At 50.2% G+C, this 13,771-nt stretch overlaps 1 protein-coding gene across 50 annotated transcripts in view; it reads right to left on the reverse strand.

The window, feature by feature from the left end:
• Nucleotides 1–13,771, reverse strand: part of CELF4 (CUGBP Elav-like family member 4) — a 323,167-nt gene that overhangs the window by 228,729 nt on the left and 80,667 nt on the right. The gene's annotated exons all lie outside the window — the stretch shown is intronic.

The raw sequence follows: 13,771 nt of genomic DNA on the forward strand, positions 1-13,771 counted from the left end.
AGGAAAGGGAACAAGCTCCTCAGTGGGATGTGTAAGGCCTTCCCAACTCATGCTAAGTCCCGTCCCCAAGCCCTTCCTGAACTCCAGCCAGCGCCCCCTGTCCTCTCCCTCCTCCTTGCCTTTGCCCCTGCTGTCACCTCACTGGAGTGACATCTGTAGCCCCCTCCATCCACCTAGATCCTGCCGATCTTGCCCAGGCAGTGTGACACTCAGTGAGCAGTCCTGCCTGGAAGCGCTCCCAAACCACTCCCAGCTCTAAATTGCAGTCTGGAGTCTCGATCCATTGTCCTCTAATTGCTTGGCATGTACATCTTCTCTCCTCCGCAGGAGGGAAGCCCCAGGGGCAGCAGGGTTCTTGCCCTCTACTCACTTCCACCTGCCAAGCAGCACCTAGCGCGGGGCTATGCTCCTGGTGGGTGCTCAGGAAACACTTACTGAATTGAATTACAAACCTTCTCCCAGGCTCTGAGCCGTTCCAGCTGCTGGATGCCAGCTGTCAGGGCTGCTGGGAGAGGCTGAATGCATATTCATTTCAGACCCTCTGTCTCTCGGCCTTGAAGGGCCTCCTGGACCATCTTAATCCATGAGGGTGTCCAGGGCATGACTCTGCTCCTGCTCTCCCTGGTTAGGGTTTTCAATCTTCTGGGTTGTGCTCACCCAGATTCCAGGGGTGCTGCCATGTTTTGGAGTGAAGAATGGTGAACAGGGAGTGGAGAAGGAGGTATGATGTAGGCCTCATGTGGGGGATTGTGCAAACCATGAAGACAAACTTAACAAACACCTCTTGTGGGGGCATGAAGGTGGTGATCTTGAGCCCTCCTCTTCCAGCACAGCCAGGCCTTGGCAGGGCCAGCTCCAGCATCCTTATGGACCTGCCTGCCACTCTCACAGTGGTTTCCATTCAGCATGGTAGGGTTTGTTGGCCCCTCCCTGTGGCCAGCCCTGCACTAGGCTATAAAGCTGGGAGGTTTGCTGCTACGCATCCTGCGTTGGCTGCCCTCCAGACCTGGGCAGCCAGGGGCCGGGGATGGATCAGAAGGGGCCAGGTAGGAAGATTCACTCCTTTCTTGGAGACGGAATCACTGAAGCAAGAGTGGCAGCTGTAGAGAAACTGTCATTGTGCACATTTCCTGTGTGCAAGAGCAGCAGGGTGTTTGGAGCTTTGCATGCTTCATGCTATCCATAAACTGCTCCTGGATAAAAGAACTACTGGCACCCCAGGGCTGAGATGAGAAAACTGAGGCACAGAGAAGTTAAGTGATTAGCCCAAGGTCACACAGCTCAGAGTGGTGGAGCTGGGATTGGAGGCTAGGTTATTAAATTTAAGGCATGAGCCTGCCCAGCGGCATGGAGGGTTTCGCCTCTAAGGCCTGAAGGTCTTCAGAGAAGGGAGAAATTGGGAGGCCTGAAGCAGAAATGAGGATTACTCCAGGCTAGAGGCTAGGGAATTTGGGACCTAGCCAAACTGGCTGGGGCTGAGGACTGGGACTGGTTCTATGCGGGCATTTATGATGGTTAAGCTAGTAAAACTTAAGATAAAATCATGGGATCTTAACTCGCCCCCAAGAACTGATTTGGTCCAATGTTGGAATTACCTGCATCAACCCCTGAACCCTGCGACTCAGACTGCTTGAACATGTCTGTGACCAGAGGCTCACTACCTTGTGGGACAGCCCAGGCCACTGGCAGAGGCTATGAGGGAGGGCCTCAGGAGTAGAGGGCAGCACAGGCCAGCCCGTGCTGTCCCTGGTCCCCTCCTTCCTGGCTCTCAGCCATGCTGAAGTTTACCAGGAAGGTCAATCCGAGCAGGCTTTGCACAGAGCACCCCTACCTCACCCCACACCCCTTTACAAAAGAGGTCCTGCTTCAGTCTCTGAAAATAAAGTTGGTGCCATTGCTGCTGGCCCTGAAAGCCGGCCGACCCACTTTCAGAGGGTGTGAGACCACTGGTGCAACTGTCAAAAAAGTGGGAGTGAGGAATTGCCTGTGGAATGCCTGTGATGTGGCACAGCTGTCTGCTGGCGTGGCAGCCTTTGATTCTTCAATATTTAAGCCACACACAAAGGCACAGAAGGGCACAAACTCGAGAAAGACACAGAGGACGCAAATATGCTACCTAAGGGTAGCTGAAATTTTATTCCCTTCCCCCTTATGAATCTCACAGAATTGGAAACCATGTCAGTAGCTGGAATAAACATGCAGAGTTAGCAGTGCTGCATGAAGAAGCTCCTCTTGTCCACACCCTAAGACTGCTTTCTTGACTCAGCATCCTCATGGAAGCATCAGGGTGTGATCTAAGCTGAAGGCAAATGCGGCACGTGTGTGGGGGGTGGCTGCTGCTCCAGCCAGCTTGCTCTTCTGTAACCCCTGACCATCTCCACCAGGCTGTGTGAGGGTAGACTCTTCCAGGTCCCACCAATATTATCCGGCCCTTCTCCTTCATTGAAGAAGCACAGATTTGTTCATGGAAGACATGTGCATAGTCTTTGGCAAGATATCCTCTTTCCCAGACTTCCTTGCAGCTAGGGTGGCCCTGTGACATAGCTCTGGCCAATGAGACATACTTAGATGTCTCCTGGAGAGGGGACCTCTTGGAAACCTTTTGCATTCCCGATAGAAGGGACAGAGGCAGCTGGACCTGCTCTGCTTGGTGACAGATGCAATGCCCTCCGACAGCAGTGAGAAGGACTCTGTTACGTTGTTGCTGTTGCATGGTTATGTTGCTGAAGCAACACGAGGCCCCAGACTCTGTGATGTGCAAAAAACCCAAAGTGTTATTTGTTGAGGCCACTGCAGCCAAATGAATTTCTAAGTGGAAGGGTGGCCACTTAGAAATTACAATTCAGAGAGGTTAAATGGCTTCCCAAGGGCACATGGTAAGGCTCCAGGCAGAGCTGGGGATGGAATCAGACTCTGCCTTCCATTCAGAACAGGACTTCTCCAATGCAGAGGTAGGCCAGGTGTGTGGTGACACCTCGAGGGCCACTGCCCTGCCCCACAGGGCCCCCTGGTGTCTAGCAATCATGCCAGAGTCTCCTGCCAGAAGAACCTGGTGTGTGGCCTTGGGGTGACGGGGACGGTTCCTGCCCTCATGCAGCTCTGGCTTTCCACAGGGTTAGTGCCCTAGGATGAGGAGGAAGGAACATGGGCTCTGGCGCCAGATCTCTCCATGGTTTTCTGGTCTGAGCAAGCCCCTTTGCCTCAGTTTCCTCTTCCATACAATAGCACTAATAAGGCCTGGTTAAGACCTGGGTGATGCTGTCTTAAATAAATGAGATAATATTTGTGAAGTGTCTGGCTGTAGCGAGTACACAGTGATTGGTAGCTGTCATCGGGGTTAGAGAGACAAGATTCTTTGATCTGCTCTCTTATTTGGGATGATGCCACAAGGCTCAATCTGCAGTAGATGTAGGTGGTGTCCTGCCCATGACCCCTTCTCTTCCCCACCTCAGTGACAGTGGGTTGACTTCCAACTGCCAGCACCAGCACTTCCAGCTCGAGGGCTTCCTTTTGACTGTGGAGCCCGCTTTGCCCACCCATGCAGCAAGCCAGAAAAGCTAGAGAGCGGAAGACCCCTGGGCACAACCTCGGCCACAGCCTGGTGGAAATTGGTGCATGAATACCCCAGTTCTCTGGCCCCTTGGGTGGGATGACTCCAAGGAATATGATTGACATTGGCTCTAGAGTCCCAGTGGGGTTCAGCAACACCCGCAGTGGAAGCTGGTCTGCCTGATAAGACACCCCTTATTGATTTCCTCTCTTCCTTGTCTCCACTATTGACCCAAGTTCCTGGGGTCAACCCCACAAAGAAGCTATTTGCACTCAAATGCTTGTCTAGAGTCTGCTTCTGGGGGCGTTCCAACTAAGACAATATCCTTTAAAGCCTAACATTAGGCCAGTGGTGGTTGAACTTCTTGTGCCCACGAATCTCCTGGGGATCTTGTTAAAGGGTGGTGGCTGCTGTCTTAGTGACGTGGCTCAGATGATCTAGAGTAAGCTCAAGACTCTGCATTTCTAACAGACCCCAGTGATGCTGATCTGAAGTCCACATTTTAGCCAGGGCTTAGACTTCCGGTGCTGTTGACCTGCAAAGGCTCAGGCAAGGGCGAGATCAGTGTTGGTTAGAGCAACCTAGAGGAGCATCACAGAGGAAGGGAGCTTGGGGCTAGGTCCTGATGCCCTGGGAGGATTCTGGTGGGTAGGCTGGGAGGAGGCAGGTCCTTTCTAGGGAGCGGGGAAGCTGGAGACTTGCTGGGGCCTGAAGCCATGCCCAGCACCTGCAGGATTTCAGAGCAACTGATCTGCATGGAGTTGATTGGAGCCTACAGGCTGTAAGGGGCTAGAGGCTCTGAAGCACAGCAGTGTGAGAAAAGCCTCCTCCATCTCCACACACATTTTCCCTGTTCTCATTCCCAATTCCAGGAGGAAAATTCACACTGACCTGGCTCCCCAAGCCTTCCTCCTCTTACTCATTTCTCGAGTTCCTCTCCCTTTACATACACAACCAACTTCTGTCCTCCCCACTCCATGGAGTCCTTTCGGGGCATCCCAGCTCTTTTCTGAAATATAATGGGACATATAGTCCAAACTGCATACTTGAGCCATTCTATATTTTTATTATCCTCTTAATTATTTCATCTGTGAATTAGGAGTCACAGGACTTTATTGTGGCAAAGGACTCCGAAGGTCATCCCCACTCACATCATTGTTTTGTCATTAATAATACAACTTGGATGATTTCTAGCAATCCACAGCATATAAAGGGCTCACACATGTGATTTTCATGATAGAAATTAGGGAACTCAGACCTGGAAAGGTTGGGTGGATGCCCCAAGTTGGTTGGTGTCCTCTGCACAGGCTGACAGTGTTCTGAAGGGTGGAGCGGAGTGTTCGGCATCATTTTGCCTCTTCTGTGCTGGGCACAGGGTTGGGCACACCAGGCTCACCATTAAACACACTGTGCTCCTTCAGCCACCAGAAGGGGATGCCACCCACATGGCGCCCCCTGGTGGGCTCATGGGAACATACCACAAATGCCTTTGATTAAAAAAAGGGTGCTTGAACCACAGTAAACTTCGGCGCCCTAGAGAGACCTTATCTCCCCTGCACTCCAGCCCCTTCCTCTTTACAACAGCTGTTTTCATGAGGAATTAAAGAATAAAGAACAATGCCATTTTTTTCTATTATCACCCAGGCTTGCCCATTTTTGATGGCACGTGGCAGCCCACAGTTCCGGATCCCTGCAGGTCAACAACAAAGACGTGTCCTTCTGCTCGCCCACACACATGCGCCCAGCAGAAACCCTCCAATCCTAAAACACATCCATCCCGGAGCAGGAGCTCACACAGACATTCTGTTTCTCAGCCTCGTTTTCTGGCGAAAGGTCAACAAACCCTTTGCAGCCTCACACGGATTCATGCAGGCACAGCCCTTGTGGCAGCCTCACATTCTTGCTCCGGTGGACACACACCTCGCTCCACACACGTCCACATTCACACCTGCACCGGCGGCGAATGCCTGGGCCGAAGCACCTTCCACACAGCACTTCCTTTCTACATCCATGACCAGAGAGCGAAGCTTTCTCCTCTTTCCAAATGCACCCCCGCAGGGTGAGCTAGGCTGAAGACTTTCTGGAGGGGCATAGAGGTGATATGGCTGGAATAGGAGATGCCAGAATGATCTGTTGGTGCCTCTGGAAATGCCAAGGCCAGCAAGGTCGCTCAGCAGATGGGGAGCTGCCTCCCTCCCGCCCATCCTTGCTCTGGGCCAGTTCCAGGCACAGGCGCAGAAAGAGGAAAGCAGGTACAGGCTGGGAATCCAAGATGGGAACTCTGGAGTTAATGGAGCAGCCTGGGCCCCAAGGGCAGTGCTGGGTGCTTGGATGGGGACGGATTGGAAAGCTCCCCGAGAGGGGCAGAGAATTTGTTTAGAGGAAGTGATGTTGACTTTGGGCCTCCAAGGATGAATGGAAACTCTCCAGGCAGAGGGAATGACGTGGAAAAAGAGGAGCTTGCAGGAAGGCTACGTGCATCTGGAGAGTTTGTGGCCAGGATGGTGTCTGCCCTGGCTGAATCTTGTGGGTGACAGAAGCCTGGGTGGTTTGCAGGTGGTGGGACCTTTATTTTACAATGACACCCTTGGCCAGCCTCTGAAGAATGCATCAGAGGGGTGAGGGCCTGGAAGCAGAAGGCCACTGTGGTGGTGTGGGCTACTGCAGGGCATGTTGGCTTATCCTGCCATCTCTCTCATCTGAACTCCTGGGCACTTCCCATCACTACCATTTTTGGGGCCCCTAAAGATATTTTCTGGATCATGAGCTGTCTTCACACTTGCCTCCCAAACCAGATTATAAACTCCTTCTGCAACAGGCCGTGTCTTACTTATTTTTGTCCGATGCCAGACACCCTCCCTCCCACAACCAAACTTCGCAGGGGGCAGGCTATCTGTAAACGCTGCTGCCGCTGACTTGGGTGATGGCAGCCGTGATCCAAGCCACATTGGGGCAGTGCGAAAATTGCAAAATGCCTGTCTGGTGTCCTTAGAATGAGACCTGAGCAGAGGGCAGGGGTGGGGGTACCATCAGGAATCCAGCCCCAGCCCTGGGGAGCAGGCAGTCTGGCTGCTCTGCGTCAGGGAGAGACATATCTGACCCACACTTTATTATACTTGTCACCAATGGCGTCGGGTAGTGGAGAGCAGGAGACACTGTCATCCTCGCTCTCCCCCTCTCCTTTCCTCTCCCTGTTGTCTTAAGTAATGTGAGTAATGCTGAGCTCATTATTCTTAGAAATATAAAGAATGTCAGAGCTGGAAGGGTCTTGAGAGGCGATCTGGCCCACCGCCTCCTTCACAGTCTAGATGGTGTGTCCAGGGAGGGTCCGGGCTCATTGCTCTGCCCAGGCCACGTGGCTTGTTGGTGGCAGGCTGGACCTGGCCCAGGTTCCCTGTTTATTATCTCATGTGCCCTCTTGTTTGTTTATTTCCTTCAAGTCATGTATGATGACTGCAGGCACAGAGGTTCTCTGGTTCTTTCAGATAAACTTGTTAGGGAGTTTTCTGGGCACAGCCCATGGCAGGCCTGGACTATGTCGTGGGGGCCACTGAGAAGATGAGGCCCCTATGAGAGTCAAGAGTCACTTGCTTGAAAAATGCGGAACCCTCAGGACAGTGGTTGGGGCAGGGAAGGAGAAAGTGGGCAGTCTAGGAGGGAAGACTGTGGGCACAGCCCCAGCGAGAAGGAGGACTTTGAGATGTCTCTGTGGGGAGGAGATTGAAAAGATTTTGCATGAACACAGTGGGACAGGGGGCTGGGCTAAGGGCTAATGTGGAAGAGCAGAGGCAAGTTTTGAAGGCATCACAGATGTAGCCCCTATACCCATCTGTCCCTCAGTACCTGGATTTAAAGTGCTTTGGGCTTCTCTCTTGGAACCTTGGTGTTCCCTTCTGTATAATGAGCCCAGGCTGGTGTTCTGTGGTGAAGGTCCTGTTTGGCTGGAAAGCCTGGCTAGGGCACATGCCTGCCAAGCAGGTTTGCTGTTGGGATGGGGGCTCTTCTGAAGGTATGGGCTGGAGAAATGCCCCACATGAGTGGGTCTCAAGGCCTGGGTTCTGGTCCCAGCTCTGTTATAGCAAAGTCTCCATTCACCTAACCCAGGAGAGAGTTGAGCTGGAGTCGGTGCTGAAACTGCTAAGCCCTTGGGTCAAGTCTGCCCTGCAGACGTGGGTGCATGTGAATGGCAGGCGACAAATGATCCTTAATGCCCAGAGGTGGGCTCTGCCCTCTGCTCCTGCCCGTACTCCCCCGCTACCCGGTGCTCACACCATTGGAGCTTTTGCCTCTTCACAAGTCATCCCTCTTGTAACACTCTAAGGACCTTTGGGCTTGTTCCCTGAATGAATGAGAACCAGCAAGTAAGGGAGGAACGCTCTGCCCCAGGGCCTCACTGTCCCACCTTCTACCCACCCTAGGCCCGGGACGGGGTTTCTTTACCTTGGCATTGTTGACACTTGGGGCCAGATCATGTTTTGTTGTGGGACTGTCCTGTACATTGTAGGATATTTAGCAGCAGCCCTGGCCTCTACCCATTAGATGCCAGTAGCATCTCCAGACAATGTCAAATGTCCCCTGCAGGGCAAAATTGAGAGCCACTGCCCTAAAAGGACAGATGAGTACTTCTTTTCGGGGAATATGAGAAAGAAGAAAGATATATCATCTATTCTCCCAAAGAGAAAGAAAAAAGCATGAATCCAGATGAGATACAGAGGAAAGGCTGGGCGACCCCCGTGACTCAGACACTATTGTAGGCCTTTATCCTCCCTACTGTGGAAGAGCCACAGGGCAGCCCCTTTCTCAGTGTTATGAGTTGAATTGTGTTCCCCTCACAAGATGCTGAAGTCCTAACCCCAGGACCCATGAAAGTGACCTTCTTTGAAATAGGGTCTTTGCAGATGATCAAGTTAAGACGAGGTCATTAGGGCAGGCCCTAACGCGATATGACTGCTGTCTTCATAAAAAGGAGAAGTCTGGACACAGACAATGTACATTGGAAAGATGATGCAAAGACACAGAGGGAACGCCATCTACAACTGAGGAATGCCTGAGGCTCCCAGAAGCGAGGAGAGAGGCCTGGAACTGATTCTCCCTCACAGCCCTCAGAAAGAACCAACTCTGCCAACACCTTGATTTGGGACTGCCAGCCTCCAGAACTGTGAGACAATACATTTCCGTTGTTTAAGCCACCCAATTTGTGGTGCTTTGTTGCAGCAGTCCCATGCTAATACACTCAGCAAGAGGAAGAACAGGACCGGGGAACTGGAAGAGTGTGTGGATCTGGCTGAGATGATCTCTGCAGAGAAACAGAAGGTGGCAGGGGCTGGGAGGGAAGATGCAGGTGCTGATGGGACCCAGACTCACTGTTCAGAGACAAAAACCAACACTGTGCCTACAGGACAAACAAGTGGAAATACATCCCATTTCTAAAATGAAAAGCTTTGATTGCACCGATCACTAGAAATTGTAAAACTACCCCGAAGAATTAACAGCCTCCATACATGCTAACTACATCCATCATAAATTCGTCTTTAGTTTCTGTTATCATATCACTGTCTCTGGGGACCCCTGTCTTGTCATCATTTGCCCTTTATAATTTATTCATCTTGTTCTTGCCTTCATCCTTTCTACTTATCATTCATCTTTACAGTTGTACATAAAATTAGATGGATCCCTCAATGGCAGGACTGTCAGGGAGGGAGATGGGCCTTGCCAGGGAAGCCCCCGTATGGTGATGGGGGCCCCACCAGAGCCTCCTGTGGATGTCAGGGTTGAGGTGGGGTGGGCCAAAGTCGAAAGAGGGAGGGAGGAGAGGGAAAGGAGAGACAAGTTTGAAGGATAAAAGAAGAAAGTGTTGGTGAGAGAGATAGAGGAAAATGGGCAGAGGGAGAGAAGAGAGGAGAAAATGGGGGCATAAAGAGAAGAAAGAAAAAGAAAAAGAAAGGAGGAGGAAATGGGATTAAGAAAGAGAAAAGTGAGAAGAAGGGATAGAAAGGAGAGACAGTCTGAGATAGCGGTGCTAGAAATCCATTTGAGCTCTCTGAAAAGAATTTTCCCACTTTAACATCTTTCCTGGTAAACTCAAAGAAGGTCACATTGAATTTCCATGGAAGTGACCCATCCTGAGTCGCGGTGACCTCAGTCAGGAGGTGCGATGGCGGGACTCTGCATGTCTGCCAGGCTGACGCGAGGGGAGGGGAAGAGGGAGACAGCAGGGAGTAGTGTGTTAGTTTGCTTTGTATTCTAGGATTGTTGGAATGAGGACACAAAAGCCAATCTTTGACTAGTGAGTTGGAACTTTAATGTTTACCAAGGAGATACAGCTCCCACTTCCCCCACCCCCATCCCTGACCAGCTCTAATTCCCACTGCTTCCTTGCCTCCTACTGGCTGGACCCAGCTCTTCCCCTGCCAGCCCTGGTGAGAAGCCCTTTCTGCTACCAAAGGAGCAAAAGTGCTGGCCACAGCTTGTCATAGCACCTGGTTTTCTCTCATCTGAGCATCTCCCTTGAGACCCTGTATTCCCAAACTTGGAAACAGAAGGGCTCTTCCTGGAAGACGATTCCCCACAAAGTCCCAATGGCTGGAGGAGCTGCGACAAAGCTTCAGGAGCTGTGACAAAGATTTTAAGGAACAGACTTCTTTCAAGAGGCTTCCTGTGCACACTCAGGCCCCAGGTGGTTCTCAGAGTGGGCCTCTCCTGCCCTGTGTGAGTCACCTGGCTCCTGGCCTGTTGTGTGTGCCTCGACTCTGGGCCGTTTCTCGGACCAGTGCTCCCATCTGACTCACTTTACTCCCACCCTACCCATATCCTGAATGAAAACTTTGAGTCACTCCTGCACTCCATGGTCATCCTGGTTCTCTCTAAATTCCTAAAGCAACCGGTGGCACTGGCAGAGGCAGGTATCCTGAGCTTTGGTAGCAGACTCAGTGCTGGTCCTGGCTCGGCCACTTATCAATTTTGTGACCTTGGGCAAACCTTGATCTCCTCCTCTGTGAGGGATAATCATGACATCTTCTTCATAGCGTAGTTTTGAAGATAAAATGAGGCAATGTAGGTAAAGTGCTTGGCATCATGCCTGTCATATAGTAAGCACTTAAAAATATTGTGATTATTGAACAATTGTCCACACTACCCGTTTTATAGTAACATGTGCTGTCTTGTATTGTTGACTATGTAGATATTTGTGTGTGTGTGTGGCTTCCATCCCCAACTTGGTGGTCAACTCCAAGCGGGGAGGTGGATGTGTTTTTCTTATCTCTGTATTTTACAGAACGTCTGGCACACAGGAAATACTTGTTGATGGATTGAGAAACTGCCCCATGTTGACTGTCCCCTGTGAATAGTGAAACAAATGTTGTGAATAGAGGAGCACGGGCAGGAAAAGAACAGGAAGTCAGGAAAGAGTGAGATCAAGAGTATGAGGGCGAGAGAGGCAGAGAGATTAGAAAAAGGGAGTCACTCTGCCTGGATTCTGGCAGAAGGCAGTGCTCAAAAAGACCCAGATGAAGCTTCATAGTTTAATAATCTAATTCTACTAAAACATGCCAAACTCAAAAATAATAATCCATTTGTGCCACTGGTCCAGGGATGACTCCATCAGCCATCAGAGGGCCCTGCTCAGGCTGGTTCCCAGGGATACTGGGAATCACGTATCACTGATTTGTAAGAACAGCCACTGTGGTCTGGTTTCTGAGCTTCCACTGATCCCAAGAGAAATGTCAGCTTCCCTTTTCAGGCCTCCAATGAAGACATGTGCTAGGGGTGCCTCTAGTTCTGTCTCTGTCATTTTGTTATTGTTGCTCATGGTGATGGTGGTGGTGTGTGTGTATGACAGCAATGGGATTATTTTTCTTGCTGGCAACAGGATGCGAGCTCCGTAACTCACTAGAAACAGCATAGACTGCCTGTACTATCTTTTCTCCTCGTTCTCTCCTCAGCGAGAAAGTGGAGGGCTGATTTTAATGGATTTTGAAGTCTGGAAAAGTGCCTAAATTGCTGAGGTTACCAGTTTTCCAGGTTCTTTTTTTTCAATTTCATTCTCTTTAGTCAGACATAGAGTGTGCTTGCTGGGGCACCTAGTGTGGTCACCCCAGACAAGAAGAAGTCCCCCTCTGTCTCTCACCGAAACAGGCATCCATGAACACAGCCACAGCTGGCAGGATCGCCTATTATTTGGTTGGGTGAGAGCATTTGGCTTGGTCCCGTCCCTGCATTTGCTAGTGGCACACTTTCTCTGATCTCAAAGGAGAGAACCAACCAACAGCAATAACACCAGGTCTGCTTTCTGGAATCAAAACAACTCCACTTTAAAGAATAATTTTACTTGGTCATTTTGTGTTTCATTTGTCTGCATGCAGGTTTGTGTGGAGACAATGTGCCCTCGGAACTTCGAGCTGCAATCTGGTCTTTTATTCCTGCCCCTCCCTCTGGTGGGCCGTGCCTGCCCTGAGAATTGTTTGATGAGGTTTTTGAGGCCATGAGTTTCCCTGTGAGGCCTTTGAAGAAGGGATGGTGTTCGAGGGGACTCTAGGCTATGTTTCAGCTCTGCTGTTGGCCTCTATCTATCTTCCCCCCTCCCCGTCCCAACATAAACTCACGTTTCTTTTTGCCCTTTCCCTCAAACTTACTCAACTTGTCTTTGTGATTTCAGAAAAATGCCACTGGATCTCCCAGTATGAAGGATTAGCACAGATTATGGGGAACAGTGTTAATTATCGGTGGAAAGGGGGCTGGCGCGTCGCTCCAATGTGCTCCTGATTTCCCCTGGGCCTTTCTGCCTGGTAATAAGCCTTCTTTAATCTGGCAGGCCCCTTGGTGAAATCAGCACCACGGACAGTGATATTGATTGCTTCTGAGAAACCATCACAGCTGCTCAACCAAATTACCTTTGATATGTGACCTTTAATGTAATTACTGCAACATCAAAGTATTTCTATAAATTATTAAAGAACTAATACACTCCATCATTTAGCTATTCTATTATATGTAAAATAAACAACCACAAGTTAATGTTAGATCCTCAACAATCCACACTTGCTACTGAAATACTCCCAGTTCCCAGCCTCTCCCCTTTCAAAATCCTAAACCTCCCCCTCTCACCTTCTCTGTTTCTGTTTCCCCTTCTGATTCCGGCTTTTAGCCACCATGAAACTCCCTAGCAATCTCTCTCAAGCTGATGAAGGGCCTCCCATAACAATGTGGTATTTTCTATTCCATTTGGGTGGCTCTAAAATATCTGTCACAGTCTCCCCCAAAACAAAGTACCATAAACACTTTATTAATCAGCACAAACCTTTCTCAGAAGCCTTTGATTATCCTACAATATGGCTTTATGCTTCACACATAACATGGGGCGATGTGAGGCATATTTCTGCCGTCTTACAGAGGGCACCCAGAAAGTAATTACTATAATATATGTGCATGTAGCCGCGCAACTGAAAAAACAACTGGGGAATGGCCACCCTGCCAGAGCTGGGCTTCACACAAAATCTGTGCGGTGCTCGATTTCCATATATTTGCATCTGTGGGTATGTTATTAAGATGACTCAGCCCCGTGCTTTGCAATCACAAATACCAAAATACAATACAAAGGCTGTCTTAATGGAAGGAAGGCCCTGTGTAATTCAGCTCTCCCCACCCCTAAACGAGTAAAGAAAGATCTTCGATGCAAAGGAAGGCTGCCCCCGCCCGGGGTTGCATTTTCTCTCCGTCTACCTGGTTAACCTTTCCCGCTGTGGGGTAGAAATGGAAACGTGTGTTTACATACGGTTGGCTTGGTAAGAATGTAAACATGCATGTGTAAGCATGGGTGTGCATACTTATAGAACACATGTGCTTCCCTGCAGTGTCCATTGTATAAGCGTCAACACTATATTTAGAAAATCTTTAAATTATGCCCACAAACACACATCTTTCCATTTATCTTTAGATACTCAGCAGCCGTATATCTCTCCCCCCTCACCACCGCCCCATCTCTCTGAACCCACAGGAGAGACCGCGCAGACCCTTGACCCGAAGAATACTTCTTATTTTATGGTGATGAACTAGCCTCGATAATAGCCATGGCTGATATCACACCCAGTTAGGGGGGCCATAAATAATTCTCTTTTCCCCCGCACAGAAGCTATAAACCAGGGCCGAGGCGCGATAGTTTATCAAAGACGAGGGCTGGCTCCTTAAATAAACCGCGGTGATCTCACTTGCGGCGCCCCCTCCCAC

The sequence above is a fragment of the Pan paniscus genome, chromosome 17, assembly GCF_029289425.2.
Source record: "Pan paniscus chromosome 17, NHGRI_mPanPan1-v2.0_pri, whole genome shotgun sequence".
Lineage (NCBI taxonomy): Eukaryota > Metazoa > Chordata > Mammalia > Primates > Hominidae > Pan > Pan paniscus.